Here is a 16576-nt window from a genome sequence, read left to right as displayed (position 1 = left end):
GGGAGTAGCAGTGTTTGAAAGGATTAGAAGAATTAAGAGGTGTGGCTTTGTTGGAGGAAGTGTGTCACTGGGGTTGGGCTTTGAGGATCCAAAAGCCCATGCCAGGCCTAGAGTCTCTCTTTCTTTCTTTCTCTCTTTCTTTCTCTCTCTCTCTCTCTCTCTCTCTCTCTCTCTCTCTCTCTCTCTCTCTCTCTCTCTCTCTCCCTCTCTCTCTCTCTCTCTCAGCCTATGGATCAAGATATAGCCCTCAGCTACTGCTCCCGTGCCTGCCTGCCTTCAAGTTCTCCACTATGATGACAATGGACTGAACCTCTGAAACTTTAAGCAAGCCCAATTAAATGCTTCCTCTTATTGTAGTTGCCTTGGTCATGGTGCCTCGTCACAGCAATAAGACAGTACAGTATGAGAACAAACATGTGGCATTTATCTTTCTGAGTCCGGCTTACTTCCCTTATCTTTACAAATTCTACTTGTGCGAATTTTCCTTCAGTGTCACAGTTTGCCTCTTCCTTATGGCTGCATAAAACTCCATTATGTGTATGTACCACATTTCTTTTATCCATTCACCTGTTGATGGACAACTCAACTGGTTGAATTTCTGGATATTGTGGATTGTGCAGCTCTGTACAAAGAAGTGCAGATACCTCTGGGTTTGTTGATTTAGAGTCCCTTGGGTATACCCAAGAGTAATGTGGCTGGGTCACAGGGTTGAACACTTATTTTTAATTCTGGAAGACATTTAGCGAGTAAAAACAATCCTTTAGCAGCTTTATAATAAACATAACTACAAGTAAAACTAGGTAGAGTCTTCTAAGCTGGTGGGGATATATACAAGGTAGTGATTTCTAAACTAAATATGTGTACAGGCCATCAGAATCTCTGTGAGGGTAAATGTATGAGAATTTTATATTTATTACATGTAGAGGTTTGAGTAGGAATGACTTTCATAGGCTCGTATATTTGAATGCTTGATCATTAGAGAGTGGCAATACTTGAGAGGGATTAGGAGGTGTGGCCTTGTTGGAGGAAGTGTGTCACTGTGGGTGGGCTTTGAGCTTTCAGAAGCCCAAGAGAGGACCAGTGTCTCTCTCTTCCTGCTGCCTGTAGATGTAGAACTCTCAGCTGCTTCTCCAGCACCATGTCTGCCTGTATGCTACCATGCATCCCACCATGAAGACAATGGACTAAACCTCTGAATTCAAATACTTTCTTTTATAAGCATTGCCCTGGTCATGGTATCTCTTCACAGCCATAGAACACTGATGAAGACAGTGTAAAAGGTATTTGTTCAAAAAGTTATGTAGCATTATACTAAACCAGTAAGTTCTTTCTTTCTGGGAAGAAGAGAGTGGTAATTCAGAGAGAAGTAGCAGAAGGTAGGGTCTGCTGAAGGCCATGGACCCAACCATTTACCTTCTGTGCCCAGGAAATGCAAAACTCCCTTCAAAAGATCACAGCTTAAAAGTACACTCCCTGGCCGGGCGGTGGTGGCGCACACCTTTAATCCCAGCACTCGGGAGGCAGAGCCAGGTGAATCTCTGTGAGTTCGAGACCAGCCTGGTCTACAGAGTGAGATCCAGGACAGTTTCCAAAGCTACACAGAGAAACCCTGTCTCGAAAAACAAAACAAAACAAAACAAAACAAAACAAAACAAAACAAAACAAAACAAAACAAAACAAAACAAGAAGTCCACTCCCTGGAATCTATAATACACAACTTAAAAAAATGGAGCCACCTGGCTGCGGCCCTGTGACATGGCCTCTTACTCATGTCCTGCAGAGTTGCCATGTTCTGGATCAGGGCTGCTTTCAACCTCACCTTCCAGGAAAGTTCATTCCCTCTTATCAACCCCTTGGCTCATGACCAGCAGAAACCCATAACCCTCTGCACCCTTCTGAAAGGCTTTCCTTCCGTACTGTGCCCTCCTCAGGGAATAACCACGTTCACTTCTTGAGCTGTGACGGGCTGGGCATGCTGCCTGGGCCCATGGGCTGTTCAGAGACTAGTGTTCAGGGGGACCCTTGAAGACGGAGGGTGTGCACAGCGCAGCTGAGAGCCGCATACACTGTTTTCTACCGACTGGGAGTGAGCACACATTTGGAGCCATGGGGGTGGGGTGTGGGGGGTGGTGGTGGGGTGGGTGGGGGTTGGGGGGTTTGCTCTGTAGTGTGCAGGTTCTCATGTTTCCTAACCTCATGACTTCACTTTATGCTCTGCCAGGGGGTGACGCTAGAGAGGGGAGATTGGTCCAAAGCGTAAATGGGTTAGGAATTTAAATGTGTTAGGAAAAGCATTCCAACTGAAACTTTTAAAAAAAGATTTTTACAGTTTATCAGTCCCTGCCTTAGAAATCTGTCCCACCACAGCAGATAAGTGAGCTATTCTTTTTGCCGTTATCCAGCCCCCAGCACACTGCCAGCACCAAGGGTCACCTCTGCAGCCCTCCCCATTGTGTCCCTGCATTCCTTCCGCTGTCTCCTTGAGGCCTTTCCTTCTCATATAGGCTGCGCCTTGCATATGCGTGTGTTTGGGCTCATTTTCCTTTCCATAATCTAAGGAGTCATAAATCATCAGCACCAATGGATTCTGAATCCAAATACAACGATGGCGACTGCCGTGGTGTTGTGCATCTTGGCCACCTTTTCCGATTTCAGCCTCTTGTGCTGTGGTCTTCCTAAGGTCAAGGGCATGGATGACCACTTGTTTCCTCTGAACTCAACAGTTAGTCATGGACTTCCTGGGTCAGAAACACGCTGTCACTCATGATGACGATGATCCTCCAGCAGCCAAGGATGGAGAGAATCCAACTGGAACTTTCAGGAAAGGAAAGCAGAGTTGCCTATGGTGAGGTAATTAATTGCTCTGTCTACTCAAAAGCATAATGGAGAGGAATCCAAAGATTCCCCAGCCACCTAGGGCTACTTAATAAAGCCCAAATTATTCAAACAAATAAACAAACAACAACAACAACAAAGTTGTTGCTAGTTGCAGAAATGGGACACAGCATGGCTTTGTTTTGCAGAGTCCCAACACCAACAGTGTCTAGTTTTGAATTGCCTGTGACAGGCAGAGATTTTGAGGGAGTTCCTCACAGAGCTAGAGGAGTGCTGTCACCATGGAAAGCCAGCTCATGAGAGCAGCAGGGTGAGGAAAGAATGTGACATCTTCATATTCCCCGCTGTGGTTTGACAGCCAGGCCCCATTGTACCAGGAGATTCCTCTTCCTTCAGAAGCAGAAGAAGGAAGTTCATCTCCGGATGAACTGAGACCAGCAGTAGTCAGGTGCAGAAATGCAAGCTCAGCATTGCAGGAAGCCCTGTCAATGTCAGGAAGAATTGATTTTCCCAGACTGAGAGAAATCCTAGTGCTGGGGTGTAGTACTGCCATCCCTGCCATACAGTGTTAGTGTAAGTGGGAATGACTGTGGGCTTTCTGGAGGGCAGAGAACTAGTTTTGTCAAACTTTAAGTGAACATTTCTTTAGACTGGAAATCCCACTTGGCATCTCTTGAACCACTGAATGTAGATATATCTATAAGAATGTTATCTCTGTATTAAAAACAAACAAAACCAAACAGGGTCTTATGCTGTGGAACAATTTTTGCACACTGTAAATATGTGTTGCTCTTATTGTTAATAAAAAGCTGACTGGCCAATAGCTAGGCAGGATTTTCAGGGCAGAGAGAATGCTGGGAAGAAGAAGGGCGGAGTCAGAGGAGTCACTAGCAAGACATGGAGAGGAAACAGAAAGTGTAAGATGAAATAGAGGCAGCACCACATGGTAGAATGTAGATTAATATAAATGCATTGATTTAAGTTGTAAGAGCTAGTTAGTAATAAGCCTGAGCTATCGGCCAAGAATTTATAATTAATATTAAGCCTCTTTGTGGTTATTTGGGAGCAGCTGCTGAGACACAGAGAAACTCTGCCTACAATCTTATGTAGCCCAGGCTGACCTTGAACTTGACAGATGGCCAAGGATGACCTTGAACTTGAAGGAAGATCTACTCACTTCTATCTTTCAAGTGGTGGGATTACATGTGTGTACCACCATGCCTTTATCCCAGTATTTTTAGAACAGGGAACTCTCTAAATGGAGAGTGAAATCATTTATGTAAGTACATCCACACAAAGGGATACCATAGAATCTGTGTAAACAAAATCTGGAAAGATACACAAAATAATGTTAGCAGAATTTATTCTCTGAGTAGCAAAGTCTCAGAGGTGTTCGTTGCTTCGTTTTTTGTTTTTGTAAAAAAGAGACCTATTCAGTAATGTGCAAGGGTACTGCCTCCCAGGATTACCTTTTGTTGATTTTTTAAAAAAATGATTATTTATTTTATGTATGTGAGTGCTCTATCTGCATGTACACCTTTATACCAGAAGAGGGCATCAGATCCCACTATAGATGGTTGTGAGCCACCATGTGGTTGCTGGGAATTGAACTCATGACCTTTGGAAGAGCAGCTAATGCTCTTACCAGCTGAGCCATCTCTCTAGCCCCCTGTTGATTTTTTTTTTTTTTTTTGGTTTTTCAAGACAGGGTTTCTCTGTGTAGCTTTGTGCCTTTCCTGGGACTCACTTGGTAGCCCAGGCTGGCCTCGAACTCACAGAGATCCGCCTGGCTCTGCCTCCCAAGTGCTGGGATTAAAGGCATGCGCCACCACCGCCTGGCTCCCCTGTTGATTTTAAAAAATTTTTTTCACAGGAAGAAAAAAACTCCAGATAAAACTCCTTACTCTTTTTTTTTTTTTTTTTTTGGTTTTTCGAGACAGGGTTTCTCTGTGTAGCTTTGCGCCTTTCCTGGGACTCACTTGGTAGCCCAGACTGGCCTCGAACTCACAGAGATCCGTCTGGCTCTGCCTCCCGAGTGCTGGGATTAAAGGCGTGCGCCACCACCGCCTGGCCCGTGCGCCACCACCGCCCGGCCAAACTCCTTACTCTTTAGTAATTATAAAACTGATCTGTTTCCCTTCTACCATGTTGGAGCTACAAACGTGCAGAATGTAAATTCTAGGAATCAAGAAAGGTATTTGTTGTACTTTTCCCATTTAGAGGTAAAGCTTATGTGTTATTCGGTGTTCTATTACTGTAACAAAATATCAGAGTTAACACCATGTAGAGAAGAAAGGTTTATTGGGGCTCATGCTTTGGAAATTTTTGTCCCTGGTTACTTGGCTCCATTGGGTTTGGGTCTAAGGGAAGGCAGAATATCAGGATGGGGAACTGGCCATGGATCCATGCTCCTCATCTCATGACAGAGCAGAGTAAGAGAAGGGAGCCAGGATCTCAATATTCCATCAAGGGTATAGACTTATGATCCAACTTCCTTCTATTAGGCTCCGCCTCTTTTTATTTTTACTTTTTAAGTTCTTTTCTTATACAGTACATCCCGAAGGCACTCCCCTCCCCCCCACATTCACTCCTCCTCCATTTCCCTTTAGAAAAGAGGGGGCTTCACAGAGACATCAACCAAACACAGCATAACAAGTTACAATAAGACTAGGTACAAACCCTCGTATCAAGGCCGGACAAGGCAACCCTGTAGGAGGAAAAGGGTCCCAAGGGCAGAAGAAAGAGTCAGAGACACCTCTACTCCCACTGTTAGGAGCCCCACAAAAATATCAAGCCAGCAATCATAACGTATATGCAGAGAACCCATGCAGGCTCTGCGACTGTCTCTTCAGTTTCTGTGAGCCCCTGTGAGCCCTGCTTAGTTGATTCTGTGGGCTGCGTTCTTCTGGTGTCCCTGACCCTCTGGCTCCTACAATTCTTTCTCCCCCCACCTCTGGGGTTCCCTGAGGCTCCTCCTCTTAAAGGCCCCACTACCTCCAGTTGGCTAGCAACTGAGTCTTCATCACGTGGGCCTCTGTTAGAACACTTAGTGTAGCTAACCCAACTCTTGCAGTCAAGAGGCCATTAGAGAATTCTACAGTGGAGAGGCAGCCATGGTGGTGTACACTTGTAATCCCAGCATCAGGAGACAACGGCAGGAGGATGAAGAGCTAAGAGAAAATACATAGAAAGGTCCTGCTTTAAGAAACAAGAAAATGGGCTGATAAGACAGCTTAGTGGATCAAGGTGCTTGCTGCCAAAGGTGACTTCCTGAGTTCGGTCCCCAGTACCCATATAGTAGAAGGCAAGAACCAGCTGCTACAAGTTGTCCTCTGACCCCCACACAAACACACTGTGACACACCCATCCTTTCCCCAAATATATAAATGTAATAAAAAGAAAAGACAACAAAGTAGCTTCCTAAACAAGAATGTGTGTGTGTGTGTGTGTGTGTGTGTGTGTGTGTGTGTGTGTGTGTGTGTGAGAGAGAGAGAGAGAGAGAGAGAGAGAGAGAGAGAGAGAGAGAGAGAGAGATTCACTAAGGAGAAACCTTTCCCGAGTTTCTGTGCTCCATTAACTGTTAAGGTCAGAAAAGCCTTATACCTCCAAGGTAGGAAAGTTCTTCAGGACCAAAATAGGCCCATTTGATAGGAAACAGAGCTTCGTCTTTCTGGTGTTCTTTGAGTCATTCAATATAGGAACCATTAATATTTACCCTAAATGTATGGTTGCCTTCCATTCATACTGCGTGCACCTGCCACATTGATTGACAGTGGACTTTGAACAAAAGCAGCCACACTGTAAAGAGAGGGCCATGCTCCAGAGTAGAAGGTGATGTAGGTGATGTACCTGCAGCCGCTGAGAACCTGGCAATTGCCCCTTGGGTTATTTGTGTATAGTTGTCCTTCAGGTGTCTTGCTGGAACGATCTCTAATTCTGGTCACAAAGGAAGGTTCTTCATCCCTCTGACACAGAGTATAAATACCTCCTCTGCTGCCTTAAATCAATAACTAATCACCCACCAGCTCTCTCCCTGGCACTCCATTAATGTTGAGTTCTTCTCTGAGACTGAGTGCTAGACCCATCAGGGTGTTGGGCAGTGCACCAGCCCCTAGCCTCAGGTTTTTGCAAGGCAACTCCTCAGTCTTGTCCAAGAGGAGATTTATGAAGCTTTGCCTCAATTCTATTTCAGTCCTCAAGGATCTGGAGTTAGCATTCAGGCATCTGTACTAGCCTGCCCTGAGGGTCCTGACAGGATACATCCTCAGCTACAGCGACTAAGAGCACTCCCTGTGTGCATTCTCTACATTCCCTTATAAAAAGGCAGGCCCTGCCCACCTCCCATCTCTTTCTCTTCCACTTCCTTTGCTCTATCTCTTTCTCTTTTTCTTCCTTCACTCTCATCCCCAGGGACCAGTCTCTGTCCCCTTCTCTACCCCTTCTCTTTCCTCTGTAGCCGGAAGTTTTCTTCAGTCCCCCACCACAGTCCAGCAGCTGCTCAGACCCAAGTAAACACACAGAGGCTTTATTATTTATGAACTGTATAGCCTATGGCAGGCTTCTTGTTAGCTAGCTCTTATAACTAAACTCAGCCCATTTCTATTAATCTATATGTCACCACGTGTTCCATGGCATTGCCTGTGTGCCATTACATGCTGCTCCCTGGATGGCAGGATGGCGTTTCTCTCTCTCCTCTCCTTTCTTCTTCCTGTCCTTTATTTGGATTTCCTGCCTGGCTATAACCTGACTTGCCACAGACCAGAGCAGCTTCTTTATTAATCAGTTATAGCAACACATATTCACAGCGTACAGAAAGACCTCCCACAGCACCCCTCCTCTCAAGAAACCTCCCAGATGGGTCCTGTTGTATGCTGTGACTCCTCGCCATTTTTAAAAACACATCTGGTTTTTAAAATTATCATCTCTCTCTCTCTCTCTCTCTCTCTCTCTCTCTGTCTCTCTCTCTCTCTCTCTCTCTGTATGTGTATTGTGAGTGTGCGTGTGGAGGTCAGAAGACAAGGTTGTGTGTCAGTCTTGGCCTCTTACCTTGTTTCCCACAGAGTTTCCCGTTCACTACGGATACACCAGGCTAGATGACCTGTGAGCTTCCAGGAACTCTCTTGTCTCCACCTCCCATCTCACCATATCAGCTCTGGGATCACAGGTGCACATAGCAGGCTTGTATGCAACTTCATGTCCTCAGGCTTGTGCCAGAGACACCTTACCCAATGAGCCATCTCTACAGACCTGGTGTCTGCCTTTGGAATCGCCAAAACCGTGTCAAGTCCACCCTTCACGGAAATGGGAAACACAGGACGGACTAAAGGCTGCATCACTCTGCAGAGTCCAGAAACAAGCACTGGGTCCTCGAATTTTCTCCAAGGAGACTCACCTCCAGTCGTGACCGCTCAGAACGACTATGTCTGCCAAAGTCAGTGCTCACTCACTAAATACTTCTCTTGTGACTGCCAAGAGTCTCCTACCACCAAAATGCCAAGAGAAAGGGGCAATGACTAGTTCCTTTAGCCTTTTTCCTTTGAGACAGAGTCTCATGTAGACCAGTGTTGGATTTTGACTATGGAGTCAAGGGTGAACTTGAACTTGTGTGTGTATGATGAGTAAACGTATGTCACTATGGTGAGTGTGGATGTGCACACATCACGATGAATGTGTGATTAGATGACAATCTGGGGTGTTGGTGTTTACCTTCCACCTTGTGTGTGCCAGGCTAGCAGAGGGCACTTGAGTGCCCTCCCACCTCTGCCTCCCTCATGACTGTACAGCAGCGGGATGGCAGATGTGGGCTGTGTGCTCATCTTTTATGTGGGTGCTGGGTGTTTGAACTCAGGTCCTTACACTTGCCCAGCAAGTGCTTAACCTACTGAGACATGCTGCGGCCCTCACCCCCTTTTTGAACCAAAGTCTCATATAGTTCAAGATGGCTTCAGAGTTACTACATAGTGGAAGATGACCTTGAAATTCTGATTCCCCTGCCTCCACCTCCTGAGTGCTGGGATAACAGGTGTGTGCCACTAGTCACATTTAACATGGTATTAGGGACTGAGCCCAAGATGACCTTCATACTAAACAAGAACTCTACAGACTGAGCTACATCCCAAGCCCAATAATTATATATACAAAAAAATTATATATATATATTTGAGACAGGGTTTCTCTGTATAGCCCTGGTTGTTCTGGAACTTACGCTGTACACCAGGCTGGCCTTGAACTTGGAGATCCTTCTGCCTCTGCCTCCTGAGTGCTGGGATTAAAGGCATGCACCACCACCACCCAGATCAATAATTATATATATTATATATATATATATATGTGTATATATATATATATTTAAATGAAAGAAACTCAGTTGCCTTTCTTATTGTCTAGACAGAATTTTAATAGAGTGGTGATGAAGATTTTGGTTAAAATTTATCAGCTCTGAGAAGAGGTATGTGTAATAAAAGTGATTATTTTATTTTTAAGAAATAAGTGCCAAGGTTTATGAGCTCTCAAACCCTTCCTGAAGCCCATCCCCCGCTAAGCATTTGAGAAGGAAGACTGTAAACCTAGGACACCAGATTGCATCGAAGGAGGGTGCCTCAGGCGTGTGCAGGAAATGAAGCCACATCCCTGGCCTTCAGGAGCCTCTTCCCTGGTGATCAGGCTGCATTCCTGTGACTTGGAAATCATCTGCGGTGTGTACAGATTTAGCTGTGAGATGCTCATGCGCCGTGCTGTGTGGAACAGCTGGAGAAAAGCCCAGTGAACTCAGTGGGAAGACAAGAAGAATCACTGAGTTTTGAAACCTTAGGCTACTGCAGAGAATTGATTGATGGGGGGAGATGTTCCTGATAAGTTTTCGAAAAATCAGGTAGGAGACATTTTACATATTTATAATTTTCCTCCAGAGTTTGGGGTATTTTGGGTCTTGAAGGAACTATGTGTGAGTTATTTGGGAGCGGAGGGAGATTCTATTCTGAGAAGAGAGACTGCATGGCCCGATTTGTCAGTCAAGCTCACCATGAGAGAAGTGGGTCTCCTAGAGCAAAAGGAATGCTGGAGAGTGTGGACCAGTTCAACACGGGAAGGGGAGGAGAAGCTTGGAGACGTCCCCATACCACACCAGAGCAGGGCTTCCTGGTCGACAGGAAGGTGACAGGTAGGGAAGAGAATGGAGCCAATGAAGGCTTGATGTAGCACCCGAAACACAGAGCTTTGAACCCTTCACGGTTTGGTCGGGTATGAGGGAGGGGCATGGACACAAAGACAGATGGGAGTGAGCCTGTGCAGTTTCTGTTTGTGGAGCTGTTGGTCTCGGGCTGGCCTCAAGCTCACTCTGTGTCTCAGGACAGCCTTCAGCATCTGAGCTTCCTGCCCCTGCCTCCCTTGTCCTGGGGTTGCAGGTGTGCGCTATGATGCCTGCCGAGCTTTGTGCATGCTAGGCAAGCATTCTGCCAGCTGAGCTACGTCCCCAGACCTCTTCATTGTCATTCTCACTTGGTTCTGGGCAGGAATGTTGGATTGTTCTCTCCTGCATATCTAAAGGCCCAGAAGCGATGATACAAATATTAGGCAGAAGACATGTTTGAGCAGAGCAGGACACACACACACACACACACACACACACACACACACACACGGGTCCTGTTTTCATTGCCCTCAATATGCTGTCCTAGGTAGAAATGAAGCTGAGGATTCAGAGCCTAACATCAAAAATGATGCACTTTGCTTCGACAGGTCAGAAAGGGACTCATGGAGTCATCACAAGCATGCCTAAGAAGTGCGGGGCATTTCAAAGAGGTTCACTGAGAGGTTTTCCCAGTAAAGTCCCTGATCACTTACCAAACAGCACAGAGATGCTGCGGCAAAAGGTGGCCAGGCATCTGCACACAGAACTCCTGTCTGGTCCAGGACCTTGCATTAAGGTCGGAAGGTCAGAGCTGTGTAAAACCCCAGAGAGACATTTTCTCACTCTCTTTAGGTTGGAATGATCTCACTCGGTCTATGAAATGAGGTTTGGGGTTGGAGAGATGGCTCAGTGGTCATTAGCACTTGCTGCTCTTACAGAGGACTGGAGATCAGTTCCCAGTTCCCATGTTGGGCAGCTCACAATCACCTATAACTCCAGCTCCAGGATGTGAGGCCCTTTTCTGGACTCCATGGGCATCCACACTTACACATGGACACACACACACACACACACACACACACACACACACAATTACATATACACGCACACAGGACACAGCGTGTGTTTTGAGTCAGAGGACAACTTTTAGGAGTTGGTTCTCTCCTCCCACCATGTGGTCCAGGGGATTGAACTTAGGTAGTAAGGTTTGGTGATGCAATGAGCCATCTTACGGTGCTTAAAATAAATTTAAAAATAATCTATGAAATCTGTCAAATTTCTGAAGCTTTCTGAAAGACTGTTCGAAAAGATAAGAGAAAGAAAAAAGAAATAAAGAAGGAAAGCTATTGTTGAGGTCTCTCTCTCTCTCTTTCTCTCTCTCTCTCTCTCTCTCTCTCTCTCTCTCTCTCACACACACACACACACACACACACACACACACACACAGTGTAATTCTGAGCCCTGGACAAAGAAACCCACCATGATTATAATGTAGCTCCCAGCCCAGAGGCCAGTTCTGCCAAATATTTTGCTCATGCTTTTTAGAACTCGGCGGTGAGTCCATAAAAATGTCTGCAACCCAGATGAGGTTGTTGGATTCTTAAGGAAACACACACACACACACACACACACACACACACACACACACACACACGAGACAGGAAAGAGAAATGATTTACTGGAGGATGTCACTGGCTTTGTTTTTTATTTTATTTTATTTTTGCTTTTCTAATCCCCAGGCCCTCAACCGCCTGTCTCATTGAGTCTTGATTTGTATTTGTCTCTCATGAATGTGAGCATCCATCCTCTCAGCAGAAATGGTAAATAGCTGTGCGTATCTATGTCAGGGAGTGCTCATAAATAACAATCATTTACCGGGCTGGTGGGAGGGCGACCTTTGGGCCTCAGAACTGCTGGCAGCAACATTGTTCTGTGACTGTTTTTTTGCAACTAAAGGAGTATTTACATTGGTTTTTGTTGTTGTTTAAAATTATTATTTTAAGGAAGAATTCATAGTTAAAAAACCAGTCCATCAGCGCTCATAGAGTGGCATTAAATGAAAATGTTGTGGTTCTTACTGGCTTTATTGTTTTTTTTTTTTAAAGATTAAAACTTAAAATATCGTGTGTGTGTGTGTGTGTGTGTGTGTGTGTGTGTGTGTGTGTGTGTGTGTATGTCTGCATCTATGAGTATCCAGGTGCATGCAGGTGCTCTTGGAGGCCAGAAGGGGGCGTTGGGTCACCTGGAGCTGAAGTTTCCGGCATTCGGGAGCCATCCAGTGTGAGTGTTTGGAAACAAACCTGTGTCCTCTGCAGGATCTGTATGTGCTACTTACTGCTGGACCATCCCTGCAGCCTCAGGCCTCTGTTTCTTTGCCTCAGTGGTAGCCACTTAAGAATGATTAACTTTAGATTGCACAAGTCATGCATATTTTATTGTGAACACTTCAAACCATGTAGAACACTGGAATTCCCCTTGGCCACCCCCAGCACACGCCTGCCTGCCCTCAGAGGTGCTCATCGCCGTTAGCACGGTTTGCCGCTTTTGCGATCTTCACAGGTTCACTTGGTGCTTTTTGTTTTACACAAACGGCATGCCACACTAATTATCCCGCTGCTGGCTTTTCGTGACTTACTGAAAAGTCTTGGATATTTTTCCCTTCCAGTACATGCAAGAGTCCATTTTACTATTTTAATTTGCTATCTAATATGGCTGTGATGGCTCTTCTAGGTTGTCAACTTGGCTACATCTGGAATTAACTAAAACTCAAGTAGCTGGCTACACCTGTGAGGGGTCTTTCCCTTCTTTCTTTCTTTCTTTCTTTCTTTCTTTCTTTCTTTCTTTCTTTCTTTCTTTCTTTCCTTTCTTCCTTCCTTTTTTCTTTCTTTCTCTATTTCTTTTCTTTCTTTCTTTTGTGTTGTTGTTGTTTTGTTTTTTGAGACAGAGTTTATCTCTGTAGCTCCAGCTGTTCTGGAACTCCCTTTGTAGACCAGGCTGGCCTGGAACGCAGAGATCCCCTGTCTTTGCCTCCTAAGTGCTGGGATTAAAAGTATGTGCCATCACTGCCCAGCTGAGGGATTTTTTTCTTAATTAAATCATTTGAAGTGGAAAGACCTAAAATCTGGATATTTTGAGGTGAGAAGATTTACTTTAATACAGATCTTTCGAGTCGGGAAGATCCACCTTTAGTCTGGGCCGTTCCTTCTGCTGGCAGCCTGTATAAAGGGCATGAACGAAGGAAGTAGCTTTCTCTTTGTCTGCTTGCTCTTTCTCACTGGCAAGTCCATTCCTTCACTGGCAGTGGAGCCTACTTCTTCAGGGTTCCAGCGAATACTGAAGAATCAGCCAAGACATCCAGCCTCATGGACTGAACAAATACTGGATTCTTGGACCTTTCATTGGTAGACAGCCATTGTTGGACTAGCTGGACCACAGCCTATAAGCCTTTCTAATAAATGTCTTTTATATATACATATGAATATTCATTCTATCAGTTCTGTACTTTTAGAGAACCCTGACTAATACAATGACTAGATATGATTATTTGTTTATGAACGACAAACATTTAGATTTTTTTTCTGTTTTTGCTATGGAGCAAGGAACTGCAATACTACCTCTACTTGCTGATATATATGTGGACACTTTCTTTAGAATAGATTTTTTAAAAAGCATATACATTTTTAGTTCTTCTCTTGGTCACCATGGTCATTTGGAATAATATGCGAACTTTTCCTCTCTCTCTGAGACAGGACCTTGTTATGCAGTCCAGGCTGGAATTCTCTACGAAGCTCAAACTGACCTTGAACCTGGGCTCCTCCTGCCGTAGCTCCCTGTGTGCTGGGATTACAGGTTTGTGCCACACTGTTCAGCCATGTGGTTCTTGGTTTCCGGTCTTCTCAGTTGTCAAACAGATTGCATTTCTTTCCACCCCATCACACTCCAGAAAACATGCTGCATTTTGGTTTGAGTCATAGGCAGAGTCTAAATTCATAATGAGGTCTTCTCACCTCTATCATTTTTATTTCTCTTTTCCTCCCCTTCTCCCTCCCTCCTTCCCTTTCTTCCTTCCTCTCTTCCTTCCCTTTGTCTGTTCTCTTTCTCTCTCTCCCTCCCTTCCTCCCTCCCTTTCTCTCCCTTTCCTTTCTCTCTGTTCTCTCTCTCTCCCTCCTTCCCTCCTTCCCTCCCTCTCTCTCCTTTCCCTTTCTCTCTCTCCTTCCCTCCTGGCTTTCTTTTGACTTGGCTTGCTACAGCTCCCTCTAATCTGTATTTACCTGCAAATAAACTTTCTTTTTTTTTTTTCCCCCAGAAAGTTATCAGATTCTCTGGTCTATGAACAGTTTCTCCCTTCAATTCTCTTTCCTGTATTTTTAGTCATGTCTGAGGAGGAATTTGGATGAAGGGAATGTAGACGCATGAGTTCCATCATCTGTCTTAAAGCAGACAAGGCGGGAAAAATGTAAAAGCCCCTCTGTTCTTTAAGTCACTTCAGTCCTGTACGGCCTACAGCTTGAGCAAACAGGCAACACTTAGTTTTTCAGTTGGCTCAGGACAGATAAAAAGACCTATAAACCAAACCACCAAACCAAACCAAAACCCCTGGTAGAAATGCCATTCATCACTGATTTTGTTACAATCTAAAAACGTCGCATCACCTCTCAGTCCCAATTAACAAGGGGTAGGGTCCAGAGAAGACCCCTTGCCCAGAGAGAGGTTAGTTTTGTAATAACACACCCTTCATTAGGCTGCCCCAGAGAGCTGTACAGGAAGTAGCCAGAGGAAAGCCATGATTAAGACTTAGGAATCCAGTATCCTGACACCTCATAGCTCTGTGATGTTTCAGCACTTGACCTCTTAAACTTGGACTTCCTGCTTTATAAAGCGGGCATCGTAACAGTGCCCATCTCACAGGACTGTGAGGCACATATAAAGCCCTCAGTTCAACGACGACGCACAGTAAGCATCCATCCAATAGATGTTGTTTTGATAACAGACTTTGCCTTCTGAATCCAAACAGTGCTCTGTGGGAAATTCCAGAGGAAGAAAGGAGTTGTTCCCCATGGTCAGGTTCATGGTCTAAGGTGAAGATATAGCCAATATTTTCTCTCTACAGCGTTTCACATACGGCAAGGATTTAACAGTTAGCTGTTGGCTAAATGATCGGTTTCCTGGTCCCGATGAAAAGTATGTCTCCTCCTTTCCAGAAATATGCCAAGAGAAATAGACACATTATATAAATAAGTACTGACCATATTTAGTACAGGTCACTCATGACACTTTGTTCAACTTTGTTCAGTACATAAAGACAAGTTAGGAAATGTGAGCCAGGCATCGGTGACAAATGCCTTTAATCCCAACCCTCGGGAGGCTGAGGCAGGCAGATCTCTGCGTTCTAGGTCAGCCTGCCCTGAAGAGTGAGTTCCAGGACAGCCAGGGCTATACAGAGAAACCCTGTCTCAACATCCCTCCCCCCCAAAAGATGTTATGTTAGGAAATGTAACAAGACACAAGTCTGGTAGGTAAGATTTACACACAGCCAACTTCATTTGGGTGAGGAGGTTACTGACTCTCGGGGTGAGGCAGTTTTTCCAGGAACCTCACTCCTGTGTCTGAGTCGGCTTTTTCCTCTTTGACATCTGTCTGCCTCCTATGACATGTCTGTAGTTCGTTTATTTCTGAGATAACAAAAACGTCGTGTAGGTTGTGTCCGAAGAAAACTGGACATGGCTGTCTAATCCCCTGGCCCTCTGAATAAACCCACGGGTTTGCCTCCTGCAGAGAAGTGAGTTTTGTAGAGGATATATGTTATTCATATTGACCTCCTGGTCCTTGCCAGCTGCCGAGTGCTGTCATAGGAGCTCTTCAGGCCATTAATCATCTTATAAATAAATACACGTCAGTTGGGAATTTGAATAAGATCTCTTACTTGTAAATTCCGCCATTACCCCAAAGTCAGAATGTTACATCTCTAAAGATACTGAAGGGTGGGGAGAACAAAAGGCTTTGAAGCTAGATAAGTCCAAATTTCAGGTCCTCCACTTACTATATACATAGACTAGTAACGCTGGGTAGTTAACGTAAACTCAGTTTCCTACCTATTTATTTATCCGTTCATTTACGTGTGTGTGTGTGTGTGTGTGTGTGTGTGTGTGTGTGTGTGTGTGCATGTTTGTGAGTCTCTGTGTGGGGGCAAACATGCCATGGCACCCCATGCAAATCAGAAAACAACTTTTGGGAGATTCTATCCTTCCACCGCAGGATCCAGGGATCGAACTCAGGTCCTCAGGATTGAGCTGCCAGGGCCTTCAACCACCTAAGCCACCTTGCTAAAGACATGGTCTTCCTCTGTCCAGGCTGGCCTTGAACTTGTGGTGATCCTACTGTGTCTGCCGCCTAAGTGCTGGAATTGTAGGTGTGTCTGGCCGTGCTTTAATAAGTGTGTGCCCAGCAGTGTGGGCCAGAGACTGCCGGGTCTTCCCACAAAGTCTTTCAAAGTCTTTCACCATAGCAGCAGAGTTCTGGCTATGAAGTCGTCCAATGTGGAACAAGCAAGCTCTTCTTGGCCATGTAAACAAATTCTGTTAGATGTAGGTAAAACTAGTGGTGTGCTGGCAA

Source organism: Peromyscus eremicus, chromosome 22 (genome assembly GCF_949786415.1).
Source record: "Peromyscus eremicus chromosome 22, PerEre_H2_v1, whole genome shotgun sequence".
NCBI classification, from domain to species: Eukaryota; Metazoa; Chordata; class Mammalia; order Rodentia; family Cricetidae; genus Peromyscus; species Peromyscus eremicus.
The sequence above is the reverse complement of the archived record's forward strand: the minus strand, read 5'-3'. Positions refer to the sequence as shown.